This window comes from Prionailurus viverrinus, chromosome D1 (genome assembly GCF_022837055.1).
Source record: "Prionailurus viverrinus isolate Anna chromosome D1, UM_Priviv_1.0, whole genome shotgun sequence".
NCBI lineage: Eukaryota > Metazoa > Chordata > Mammalia > Carnivora > Felidae > Prionailurus > Prionailurus viverrinus.
Window position 1 is genome coordinate 55,483,519 of NC_062570.1, and position 13,778 is coordinate 55,497,296.

The 13,778-nt window shown below is 36.2% G+C and overlaps 1 protein-coding gene across 5 annotated transcripts in view; it reads right to left on the reverse strand.

Annotated features, from left to right (window-relative positions):
* Nucleotides 1-13,778, reverse strand: part of ACER3 (alkaline ceramidase 3) — a 190,226-nt gene that overhangs the window by 25,193 nt on the left and 151,255 nt on the right. The gene's annotated exons all lie outside the window — the stretch shown is intronic.

Sequence of the window (13,778 nt, forward strand, 5' to 3'; positions counted from 1 at the left end):
AATATTGAGTTTTCTAATCCATGAAAATGGTGCATCTCTCCATTTATTTAGATCTTATTTAATTTCTCTCAGCAAAAAACTGTTCACTGTAGTTTCCCATACGCAGGTCTTGCATACTGTTGCTAAATTTAGTTCCTAAACATCTGATGCTTTTTGATGCTATTGGAAATTGTACTTTTGAAATTTCACTTCTCAATTGTTCCACTGCTAGTACATAGAAATATGATTTCTGAATATTCATCTGAGTTTCATGACCTTGTTGAATTCCAACTTACTGCTTCCAGTTTTTTGGTACGTGTCCTATGACATTTTCTGTACACGTTCATGTCATTTGCAAATACTATGTTGGACAGGGCTTCAACCAGTAAAATGTTGAATAGAAGTGGTGATAATATATACTCCTGTTTTAGTCTTCATTTTGAAGAGAAATTTCTTTTAACATTTCATGCCTAAATGTGTTAGATGCTGTAGAGTTTACAGGTTAAGAAGTTCCCTTCTATTAGTCATTTATAAAGGGATTTATTTTGTTTTTAGATTGTAAATAGGTGTTGAATTTTATAGAATGCTTTTTCTAAATCTATTGCTATCTTCACATATTTTTCTCCTTTGTTTTTTAATATGGTGAATGACAAGAATAGATTTTCTCAAATATTTTCTTATTTTAACTATAAGTATTTGTATATAAATCAATGAAAAAATAATTTAAAAACCACCAGGAAAGCATAAACCTGGCTGTGCATGGAAAAAGTATTATTGTCATTGTTTGATGAACATCTCTGAGAAGATGATGTCTTCAGCTTTTCAAAGAGTTTATCATAACCCCATTTAGGGGAGGCAAGAATGAGTCCCAGTTAACAGGGCTCAACACAGTGAAGGCATGTGACAGTGTATCAGTGTGGGTCAGGAGCTGAGATGTGACAGAATATGACCAGTGGGAGTAGAGTACTCTCCATTTTCTCCTTCTAAGCTTACTTACCAGGGCCAATCTTCAGCTCTCAGCAGTAGTTCAAAGCAAAATTCTTCTGTGGGGTGAAATGAACGTCTTTGGTTATCCAGGTAGCAGGGTACACAGGAGAGAGCAAGAATTTCATCAGCACATAGTCCCTATAAACTAAGTACAGATAAGATTCTGGGGACAAACTACCCATTATCATCAGGCACAAGAATGTATAATACAGAAGGCTCGCAACACATCTGTATCTGGAGTTACAGTGCTTCATTCTGGACTGCCTTCCTGACTGGCATATGGCTATCATCTAAGAAATCCCTTCCCTTCCTCTTCACCTTGGGAATTGCCTTTACCTCTCTCGATGCTGGATTTCCCATCTTGAATTTCATGTCTTCCTCCTTTCTGGTTTACTCTCTCACTTTGGTCAAATACATCCTTCAGTAGGTTTCTGAGTAATAGTTTATAGGCTATTTCTTTTGAGAATTCAAATATAAGAAGATGTATTTTGTCATCACATTTCATTGGTAGTTTGGCTGACTACAAGATCCTAGGTTAGAATTCTGTAATTCCAGCTGCCACTTTTGTTTTGATGAGTCCTAAACCATTCTGCTTCATGATCCTTTGTAAGTATTATATGCCTTCTAACTCTATAAATTTGTGGAATCTTCTTTGTCTTAGAATTCTGAAACTGGCATGGATTTATTTCCACCCATTGTGAACAGCCACTGGGTTTTTCCAATGCAATCATTCATGTCTTTCATGTATAGGATCTTTTCTTGAATAATTTTGGTGATGATTCCCTCCCTTCCATTTTATCTGCACTGTCCTCTCCCCTTTTTCTATGTTGGCCCTTCTATCCAGCCCAGTAATATTTCTACCGAATCTCTTCTCCATTTCTTTCTCATCAGCCTAATGGCACCCAGGTGTGTGTGTGTGTGTGTGTGTGTGTGTGTGTGTGTGTGTGTCTGTGTGTCCATCTGTCTTTGCTTCTGCCCTTTCTGCCAGGAAGCCCACGGACTTGAGGAAACACTTCACTGTTTCTCCACAGCAGTGGTGGTGATTGGGCCCAAGGGCCCTGAGATCTCATGCTGTCCTGTTTACTCTGGACCATACCATGGGTTTAGTAAGCCTTTCCTGTGGTAGATTCTTGCTGGTGGATGAGGGATGATGGACCATAATGCAGTCACAATGGAGAAGGAATTCCAGTAGCTTCTTTGACTGTATCTTTCAAACCATTCACTTCAGTTTATCATTGTACTATATTTTTAATATCTTCTTTTGGGGGGGGGCAGATTCTTTGAATGTTCCTTTTTTATTGCATCCTACTCTTGAGTCATAGACGTAGTATATTTCTAGGAATATGAATAATGGTATTTGTTGTTTTGTTATTTTTGAAGTTTTCTTCTTCACGCATAAGTTGTTTTCTTCTAAGTTGCTTTTCTTTCCTTATTATTCGTTTTGACCTCTACCTTTCATATTGGTTGCATTTATCATATGTCTGGCACCGTCTCATTTTGAAGAATGGGAAACTAAAAAGGTGACCACAAGCTCTAAACATATGTTTGAGGCCCTTAGTCTAGTAACCTTCATTGTAGGGTTATTTTGCTGGACTAATTATTAGCGAACCCCCAATATCAGAATGTTTAGGTCTTTTAGGCTCCTCATATTCCCTAAAAGAAAATTCTTTCAATTTTCTGCTTAGAGGTTTTTACATACAACATTCAGATTGCATAAGGTCACCCGATTTCCCTGATTTTACCATGGTATTCACATGCTCGATTGTGTCTGCAAAACCCAATCTAGAGATATTGTTCACCCTTCCCAGAGAATAAACCTATAGGCTTCTGCAATTGTTCAGCGGTATGAAGTAGGTGAGGGGATGTAAGCGTTTCACAGCTTCTTAAAGCTTTAACCAGTCTTCTTTATTTTAGACATCTCTTCTAGCTCCTTTTCCAAACTGTCTGTTGCTGCTAATGTTTGATATTTTAGAAAATTCTGGTGTAAACTGGAGGTTCTTTAAAATTCAGCTTTCGTGGGTTACTTAAGGCAGTTAGCAGTAATCCATCTACTTTCCAGCTTCTAAAATTTTATTCAGTCTTCTTGTGGATTTATGCTTTATAAATAAATTCCTTCGTTGGAGTCTTAGCAGGGTTTCAGAAGGGAGCAAAATTAGATTGAAGACGTTAATCTTTAATATTATATCTGTTTTCATTATTTAAAAATTTTTTAGGTTTCTTTTTTATTTTTGAGAGAGAAAGAGACAGAGAGAGTGAGCACGCCAGGGAGGGGTCAGAGAGGGAGACACAGAATCCGAAGCAGGCTCCAGGCTCTGAGCTGTCAGCACAGAGCCCAACGCGGTGCTCGGACACATGAACTGCAAGATCATGACCTGAGCTGAAGTCGGATGCTTAACTGATTAAGCCACCCAGGCACTCCTCTTTTCATTAGTTTCTGCCCTTCATTAGTCCCATTTTTCATTTCTATGTGGATTGATTCTATTGATCCACTTTCTAATTATTGAAGTTGTATGCTTAGTTCATTATTCTTCAGCCTATTTCATCTAAGGCTATGCATTTCCCTCTAAGAACCACTTTAGCTGTATCTTACTTTGATTTGTAGTACTTTTCACTGTGATTACTTTATATGAACTACGATATTTCTACTACGATTTCTATTTTTTACTTGTATTTACAAATGTGGTTTTAAATTTACAAATATATGGGCTATTTGGCTAATCCTGTCTGTACTATAGTTGGAGAACATGTTATGTATGATAATAATTCTTTAAAGTTTGTTGAACCTTGCTTTAAAACTAGTGTCTGGTAGATTTAATAACTACTCCGTGCATGCTTGAGAAGACCAAGCACTCTCTAACTGCTAAACATATTAAACCAACTTGTTATTGTATTACTCAAATTTTGTCTATATCCTTTTTCATAGAGCTACTGTGTTAAAATAACTCAGCATGATGGAACACTGATACATTTTTCTTAGTAATTCTGTCAATTTTTGCTTAAAATTTTCCATAGAAGACTTAGACCTGCCTTTTTTTTTTTTTCTGGTAAGGTGAATCTTTTAATAACAATGTAGCAAATACATTCGTTTTAAATAATGCCTTAATTTTTTTGGTTATTAAAATGGCTAGTCCAACTTTCTTTTAGCCAGTATTTGTGTGGCACATATTGTTTTTATATCCCTTTCTTTTAAAATTAGTATTTATGTGGTTTTTTTTTTTAAGATGAAACAGGTAGGTTTTACTATCAAATGTAAATTCTACAAAAACTCAGTAGTACTGTAGTAAGTATGCCTGCTTTCATCTTAAAGTCTTTCAGAGCTTTGGGCAGACAGCATCTTAAAGCATCAGGTATAAGCAACTTTCTGATCTTAAGTGCCAGTTGTCACCCATTTTCACACAAAACGGTTTTTTGTTTTTTCTTTTTTCCTACTGCAGTTGAGGGGCCATTGCTGGTCAGGTGAAGAGGGAATGTGTGGCTGTCCATTCACGGTATTAGTCAAAGTAATTAAAGACACAAATCTGCATGTCACTGTATCCAAGCCAAGGACAACAGGAGTAACTTAAAGACGACGTGTGCACTTAGTTAATCAAATCCTGTTTTCCTCTTTGGAGTTACAGGAGGGTGGCAGTACTAGCTGGCTAGTGTCTAATGTTGCACTTTTGTAGCATAAACACAGCTAAGCGGATAGTGCTAAAGACTGACAGCATCAGTACCAGCTCTAACCGCTTCAGCGTTTACCTGTCAGTCCAGCATGCTGACTCTAATACTACGCTTTTAAGAGTTTTAATCACTTGACAGTGAAGGCATGAGAGAAAGGTTTAAGGCTACTTCTTAATAGATACAAACAGGGGCGCCTGGGTGGCTCAGTTGGTTAAGCGTCCGACTTCGGCTCAGGTCACGATCTCGCAGTCTGTGAGTTCAAGCCCCGCGTCGGGCTCTGTGCTGACAGCTCAGAGCCTGAAGCCTGTTTCCGATTCTGTGTCTCCCTCTCTCTCTGCCCCTTCCCCGCTCATGCTCTGTCTCTCTCTGTCTCAAAAATAAATAAACGTTAAAAAAAAAAAAAAAGATTACACTTCAAGAGTCTTTAAAAAAAAAAATAGATACAAACATTCACTCCAGTTAGTATATTACTTTCTAGAACATACTGTTGAAAAATTCTCATTTTGTGACACTAAAAACTATGGGATGTCTTTTATTAAAGTCAAAACTATCAGTAATGGGAAAAGTGTAATATAAAATAAGACATATGAAGCTACAGTGTTCAGTTACAGTTTAAACTAGAAATTACTAACCACAGATAGCTGCTTCTTTTTTGGTTTTACATTTTGGCCCCTAGTTCATTCTTATTTAGAACTGGTACCTGCTAAGAGCTGCATTTTTTTTTTTTAAGTTTACTTATTTATTTTGAGAGAGAGAGAGAGAGGGAGAGAGAGAGAGAGAGGGAGAGAGAGAGTGAGAACATGTGGAGGAGGAACAGAGAGAGGGAGAGAGAATCTCAAGCAGGCTCCATGCTGTCAGTGTGGAGCCTGACTAAGGGCTTGAACTCCTGAACCGTGAGGTCATGACCTGAGCCGAAACCAAGAGTCACATGCTTAACCGAGTGAGCCACCCAGGCGCCCCAAGAGATGCAACTTTTAAGCTATGTATTTTTTGTGGTGGCTGTGCCACGTATTGTGTATTTATGTTTTAATCATGCTTCTCATGAGTAGCACATAGCTGGATTTCTTTCCCCTGCTTGAGTCTTTTTCGTTGCTTAGCTTTGTCCATTTATATTGACCGATAAGTGACTGATAAATCACTGATAAGTGACTACTGATATATTTTGAATTTTTTCTACCCTTTATTTTCTGCTTTGGATTTGTTCTGACTCCTCCCTGCTTCCATTTTTACCCTTCTTTTCCTGATTTTTTTTGGATCCAGTTTATATCATTCCATTTACTCCCTCATGTTTTCAAAAGTCACTATAAAATCACTATTTTTAGTGATTAAATTTTTAGATTAAATTTAGATTAGATATTTTTAGATTAAAATCACTGTTTCTAATGGTTACCAAAAATGCACATGTAAAATCTAAAATTAATCACTGTATGTACCTTCTTCCCAAGTAAAAAAGACCTTAGCAACTATGTAACTAAGATTATCCTCATATCTCACGTTATTTGGTCCACCACTTTAGTTTCATTTAAAAATCTCTCAAATTAGATATTAAAGAGTCACAATATTTTGTTCAGATAATCCCAAAGGTTTATCATTTTTCTCCACCAGCTAAAGAGATTCTTACAGGGGAACATCTTTCAGTGAGATATATTGGTAAACTTTCTCCATTTTTGTTTGTTTCAAAATGTCTTTATGTTACCTCTGTTTTTGAAAGATATCTGCATATATAATTCGAAGCTGATAGTTAATTTCTCTTAGCACTTTGAAGATAATAGTCTGCGTTTGGCTTCCATTGTTTTGGCTGTTGGTAAGTCTGCTGACTATTCCTTTGTTAGCAATATGCCTTTTATCTCTGGATATTTTAAGATCTTTGTCTTTAAGATCTTTTCAGCAATTTTAGTATGGTTTTTCTATAGGCAACAATCAGGATTCAACTGCAGATACTATCTCTATTTAAAGCAGAAAAGAATTTAATATTCAATTCCAACTGAAATGCTGAATGAGTAAGGTTTAGACTCTAAACTTTGAACACTACCACAGAATTATCTTGCCAAAGGAACTTTTTTTCTTTTTCACATTTAGGAAGCTAGAGAACTGGGAGGACTTTGCACCCAGCATCATACTGTAACTTTAGCTATAATTCATAGATCAGGAAGCTGTCATCATACCTGTTTCTAGGGCCATGATGCATACCCTTGATCTACAACAGTAAATGGATGCCTTACATACTACCACTTCTCTCCCACACAAGTTAACTTGGTTTTGATTTCAATCTCATGTGAATACATGTGATTGGCAGAACCTGAATGTATCTGGAAACTTACCTGCAAAACAAATATGGGAAATATAACTTTCAGCTTTTCATTTATATTATAGGAATGAATTCTTTTTTCAACGTTTTTATTTATTTTTGGGACAGAGAGAGACAGAGCATGAACGGGGGAGGGGCAGAGAGAGAGGGAGACACAGAATTGGAAACAGGCTCCAGGCTCCGAGCCATCAGCCCAGAGCCTGACGCGGGGCTCGAACTCACAGACCGCGAGATCGTGACCTGGCTGAAGTCGGATGCTTAACCGACTGCGCCACCCAGGCGCCCCATATAGGAATGAATTCTTGACGAAGGCTGGAATGATAGTGAATGAGCTAATCTACCACATCTGCCATACCTGAGAAAGATTTAATTTGTCCTGCTAGGGAATTATTGTCCTTGAAGCTAAGGAATCATGTCTTCTATCATTTCAAGAAAATATGCACCTACTATCTCTTTGAATATCTCTTCTGTTTCCATTTTTGCCATTCTTTCCCTTGGAACTACAAAAAGAAGTATTATTTCTTTGTAATGCTTTATTTCTTTAGACTTGTCTTCCAATTTAATTAATTTTCTCTTCATCTGTGTCTAATCTACTTTTACTTATCTGTTGAGTTTATCTCAGTATTTTTTTTCAATGTTAGAAGTTCTTTGATTCTAGGGGTTCCTGGATGGCTTAGTTGGTTGAGCATCCAACTCTTGATTTCAGCTCAGGTCATGATCCTAGGGTCATGGGATGGAGCCCCACATTGGCCTCTGCACAGAGCATGGAGCCTACTTGGTATTCTCTTGCTCCCTCTCTCTGTGCCCCTCCCCTATGCATACACACACATGCTCTCTTTCTCAAAAACAAACAAACAAACAAACATTTAAGAAAAAAGAAATTCTTTGATTCTTTTTCAAATCTGGAATTTCACTTTTGACAATCTCCTATTCCTTGGTCACATTTTCATTTTCTCCTTCATTTCATTAAATATTTTCTAAATAGTTACTTTATATTTCAGCATCTGATTTGGGAGGCTTATTTCTACTGATTTCTGTTTCTCCTGACTTTTGCTTATGGTAGTTTATTTCCTCTTCTGGTTTTGGAATTGATTGTGCACACTAGTTTGATCTCCATCCAATCTACAGAAATCTTCAAGGGCCTATATATGAAAGTACATTTTTTTAAAAGACGATTTACTTTTGCTTCTCTCATACATACTGGGGCTCTAGGAATGTTGGACCAATTTAAGGTAATTTTACACCTTGAAGTTTCCCAACAATAAAGAAAATATGTATTTAAATCCCAAACCTGTGTGAAGGAAGAAGAGTGACTACAAATTCTCAGGGTAGTCATTTTTCCTATGTAAAACTGAGGCTGAAGGACAAGGTGCCTTGTCACTGCTCATGATCTTAGAACTCATTTGTCAATTTAGTTTTCAGGTCCTTCTTTGGATTTGATGCTTTGGAATTTTCTTTATTTTTTTTTTTGAGCTCAGTTATGCATTTAAAAGGATGTTTGTTGTGCTATATCCAGAATTTCTAGATGTTTTGTTACAGAAGATTTTCAGATATATCTTTTCAGACATAGTAAAACAAAACAAAACAAGTTCTAGAGTTTCAACCTAGTTAAAATTTTTTTTAATGTTTATTTTATCGTTGAGAGAGACACAGCATGAGCAGGGGAGGGGCAAAGAGAGAGGGAGACACAGAATATGAAGCAGACTTCAGGCTCCCAGCTGTCAGCACAGAGTCTGATGCGGGGCTTGAACCCACAAACTGTGATGTCATGACCTGAGCCAAAGTTGGATGCTTAACCAACTGAACCACCCCGGTGCCCCTCAACCTGGTTTAAAAAAATCTTTACTGATAAGCACTATCCTGAGTTTCAACTAAGAGCTGAAGACACTTATAATCTAGATAGGCAAGACACATATGTAAACAATGAACAGTATTAAATGGAATAATTACCAAATAGAAATATAAGAAAGAAGCTGTGGCAAGGCAGATAGAAGAAAAGATGTTTTATCTCCTAGGACTTCCACTGTTACACACTTTTTACAGGTCTGTCATTTGTGTTTCTAAAAGTATTGGTATCCTATCGATTAGACTTGATTTAAGGCAAGGACTGTATTTTATGCTTCTTTACAGTTCCCTAAGGTGCCTAGATTAAAAGCAGAATAAATTAGGGATTTCTGCTTCTGGGAAGATGAAACAGGTACACTTTTCCCTGTTCTTCCCAGTAAGTATAATTAAAAATCCTGAACATTATATAAAAACAAGCACAAGAAGACTCTGAAAGGTGGAAAGAAGGCCAACTGGTTAGAGACTGGGACCTGAGTTACATTACAATACATTCCATGTGTTTTCTTTTTGCCTCATATATCCCAAAGTGGGAACTAAAGATGCTAGCAACCCAGAAATGCCACTAGATACAGACAAAACAGCTCCAACAAAAACCTGCTCTGTCTAGCCAAATGACTAGGAAAGAGACACCCTAGCAAGACAGAAACTTACACAAAAACTAATATTCTATAGTCAAACACCACAAAAAAACTGTAGCCTCAACCCCATCCATGCTGCAAAGACTGAATGGGGAGTCTAGACTTCCTTTCTCATCAGGCTATAAGAAGTTGGGACTAAAACAGCAGATTTGACATTCATGTTATTGGTGTCCTGGAAGGGGAGAAGAAAGAAGGCAGGGCTGAAAAAGTACTTGATGAAATAATGGCTGAAAACTTTCAAATTTAGACAAAAAGACTACTTCCCCCCCCCCCAAAAAAAACAAACCAGCATTATGAAGCCACAGACTCGAAGCTGAGCTATCCTCAAACATGTTAAACCCAAAGAAATTCATATCAAAACATACTATAGACAAACTTCTAAAAACTAAAGACAAGAAAAAATCTTGAAAAGAGTGACAGAGAAGAATACCTTACCTATACTATAGGAGAAAATGAATTTGAATGACAGGATTTCTCCTCAGGAAACCTGAGGGCCAGAATGAAGTGACACATTTTTCAAGTTCTGAAAGAGAATGGTCAACCTAGAATTCTATATCCAGCAAAAATATCCTTTAGGAATGAAACAGAAATCAAGACACATTCTCAGATGAAGGTTAGAGACTTTGGGACCTTAAAGAAGTTTTCTAAACAGAAAGGAAATGATGAGGTGTGGCTGGGTGGATGGGCTGGTTAAGTGTCTGGCTCTTGATTTTGGCTCAGCTCATGATCTCACAGTTCATGAGACAGAGCCCCATGCTGGGCTCTGTGCTGACAGCATAGAGCCTCCTTGGGATCCTCTCTCCTTCTCTCTCTCTGCCCCACCTCAGCTTGTGCTCTATCTCTCAAAATAATAAATAAACATGAAAAAAATTTAAATAAAAAAAAGAAAGGAAATGATGACAGAGGGAATCTTAGCATGTTAGAAAAGAAGAAAGAGAAATGTAAAGAGTAAAAATATGAGTAAATACATTTTTCTTCTCTTTTTTGTTTCTCCTCCTATTATGTTTTATGGTGGGGCAAAAATTGTAATACTGTCTGATGTGGTTATAAGTGCATGCAAAATGCATATTTTAAGTTGAGCAGGGAAAAGTACAGTTGTGGGTTAAATTTGTCCCCCTTGGGGTGCCTGGGTGGCTCAGCTGGTTAAGCATCCAACTTTGGCTCAGGTCATGATCTCAATGTTTCTGGGTTCGAACCCCATGTTGGGTTCTGTTCTGACAGCTTGGAGTCTGGAGCCTGCTTCGGATTCTGTGTCTTCCTCTCTCTCTGCCCCTCCCTCTCTGTCTCTCTCTCTCTCTCTCTCTCAAAAATAAAGAAACATTAAAAAAATTTCTTTTTAATTTTTCCCCCTCAAAAAAGATATGTTGAAGTCCTAAGCCCCAGTACCTCAGAATGTGACCTTATTTGGAAATAGGGTCACTGCAGATATAATTAGTTAAGATGAGATTATACTGGAGTAGAGTGGGCTCCTAATCCACTATGAATGATGTTCTTGTATGAAAATGGCCATGTAAAGACACAGAAATACAAGGAGAACCTCATGTCATGACAAATGCAAAGACTGAAATTATGTGAATAAATGTGTAGGAATGCTAAAGATTGCCAACAAACCACCTGAAGCTAAGAAGAATTAGGGATGGATTCCCCTACAGGTTTCAGAGGAATCATGGTCATACTGACACCTTGATTTCTGACTTCTGCCTTCCATAACTGTGAAACAGTAAATAAAACTATAAACTAATATCCTTCATAATTATACATGTAAGAATCCTTAAGAAAATAGTAACAAGTATCATTTGACAACATATGAAAACAATTTTACACCATGACTAAGTGTGGTTCATTCAGATTACAAAGCTTGTTCAATATTTGAAAAGTAATCAATGTATTAATACCACACTAACAGATTACAGGAAAAAAATCATATGATCAAATCAATTGGTAATCTCAAGGAATCTACAAAAGTCTTCTAGAACTATTAAGTTCAGCAAGGTGGCAGAATACAAGATAAACATAAAGAATATTTTATTTCTATATAACAGCAATTAACAGGTAAATACAAAAATTTAAAAATAAAATACCATTTACAATTGCTCAAAAAATGGAAACTCCAAAATGCTGGCCCAAAAAAAAAAAAAAAAAAAAAAAAATCAAAGACGATCCAAATAAATGGAGAGGCGTGCTATGTTTATAGATTGGAAGACTCAACATAATTAAAAGATGTGAATTCTCTGTAAATTGATGTGCAGGTTTAAGGCAATTCCTATCAAAATCCCAACAAAATTTTAAATATAGACAATATTATGGTAAAGTTTATATGGAAAGACAAAGGAACCTAAACAGCTAAAACAATTTTAAAAAGCAGTGAGAGGAATCAGTCTACATGACTGGAAGAGTTGTTTTATAGTTACACTAATCGAGAGTGTCACACTGGTGGAAGTAAGACACACAGATCAATGTAACAGAATAAAAACACAGAAATAGATCCATAAAATACATACAAATCATCTTTGAGAAAAGCAGTTCAGTGGAGAAATTTCAGATGGCCTTTTCAATCAGTGTTCCTGGGGGCAGTTGGACATCCATAGGTAAAAAAATGGACCTCAGCCTAAGCCTCATATCTTACATAAAAATTAACTAAAAATAAATTATGAACTCAAATGTAAAATATAAAACTATACAAAAATTTTAGGAAAAAAACCAGAATAAGTCTAGGGTTAGGGACTGAGTTCCTATATTCGACATCAAAAGTACAATCCATAAAATAAAAATTGATAAATTGGACTTCATCAAAATTAAAAACTTTTTTGCTCTGTGAAAGACTCTATAAAGAGTATGGAAAGACAAGGAAATAGATAGGGAGAAAATATTTGTGAGCTAAGTATTTGATGAAGGATTACTATCTAAAATATATAAAGAACTCTTAAAACTCAACTGAAAAAAAAAAAGAATACCAACAGAAAATGGGCAAAGACAAACATTTCAACAAAGAGGATATACAGATGGCAAATAAACACATGAAAATATGCTCATCTGTAGATATTAGAAAATGGGAATTAAAACTACAATGAGAGATTACCTATAAGAATAGCTAAAATTAAAAAGTGACAACACGAAATGTTGGCAAGAATGCAGAGAAACTGGGTTACTCATACACTACTGGTGGGAATATAAAATGATAAACCCACCCTGGAAAACAGTATGGCAATTTTGAGAAAAACTAAACATATAACCATGACACAACCTAGCAATTCCCCTCAGGGCATTTATTCCAGAGAAGTGAAAATTTATATTCATACAAAAACCTATATACAAATGTTTGCAGCAGCTTTATTCCTTATAGTCAAAAACTAGAAACAATCCAGATGTCATTTAACAGGTCAATGGTTAAACCGTGGTACATCCATAGCGCAGAATACTACAGGAATGAACTACTGATACACTCAACAACTTATACTGATCTCCAGTGAATTATGCTGAGTGCAAAAGACTAATCCTAAAGGTTACACATACTATATTGGTTCCATTTGTGTAATATTCTTGAAATTAAAAAAAAAAAAAATCTGGAAATGAAGGACAGATTAGTGGTTGCCAGGGGTTAAGGACAAGTGATGGGAGGGTGGGGTGAGACAGAAGTGGGTATGACTAAACAAGGACAACACAGGGATCCTTGTGATGATGGAACTGTTCTGTATCTTGACTTTGTCAATGTCAAATCCTGGTTGTAATACTGTACTATACAGTTTTGCAAGACATTATCATTGGAGAAAATTGATAAAGGGTATAGGAGGTCTCTATTATTTCTTATAATGCATGTTAATTCTACAATTACCTCAAAACAAAAAGCTTAATTAAAAAAGAAAAAACTAGAATAAACCCATAAATCATATTATTTATTGAACACCTGCTGCTGTATGGCCATGCCCCATGGGAGGTACTCACATGAATATTATTTAATCTTCATAAACTCTATAAAGATTATGCTATTTCCTAAACCATCTTTCTGGAATACTGATTCTTTGTGACATTAACAGCATTCCTTGAATAGTGTTTTGTAAAAAGGGTTCTGAGTCAACTAGTCTGAGAAGCACAAAAACAGTTTTTGTTTTTACTGTAGGACTTCTCAAGGCAATATACTAAGGTATGTTATAAATATTCAAAAGGAAGCCATCATACACAGCTTTCCTCAAATTAATTTTGGAACATTTGTTTTCACATAATGCCTGTTAACAACTTGCGTAAAGAACTAGTATTCCTTACCTTATGCCACAATAAATGTTGGTTTATAGTTTTCTATTAATATCCCTACTGGTGTTGCATTTTATGTCTTATTTCAATTTAGCCTATAGATTTATTGCCTG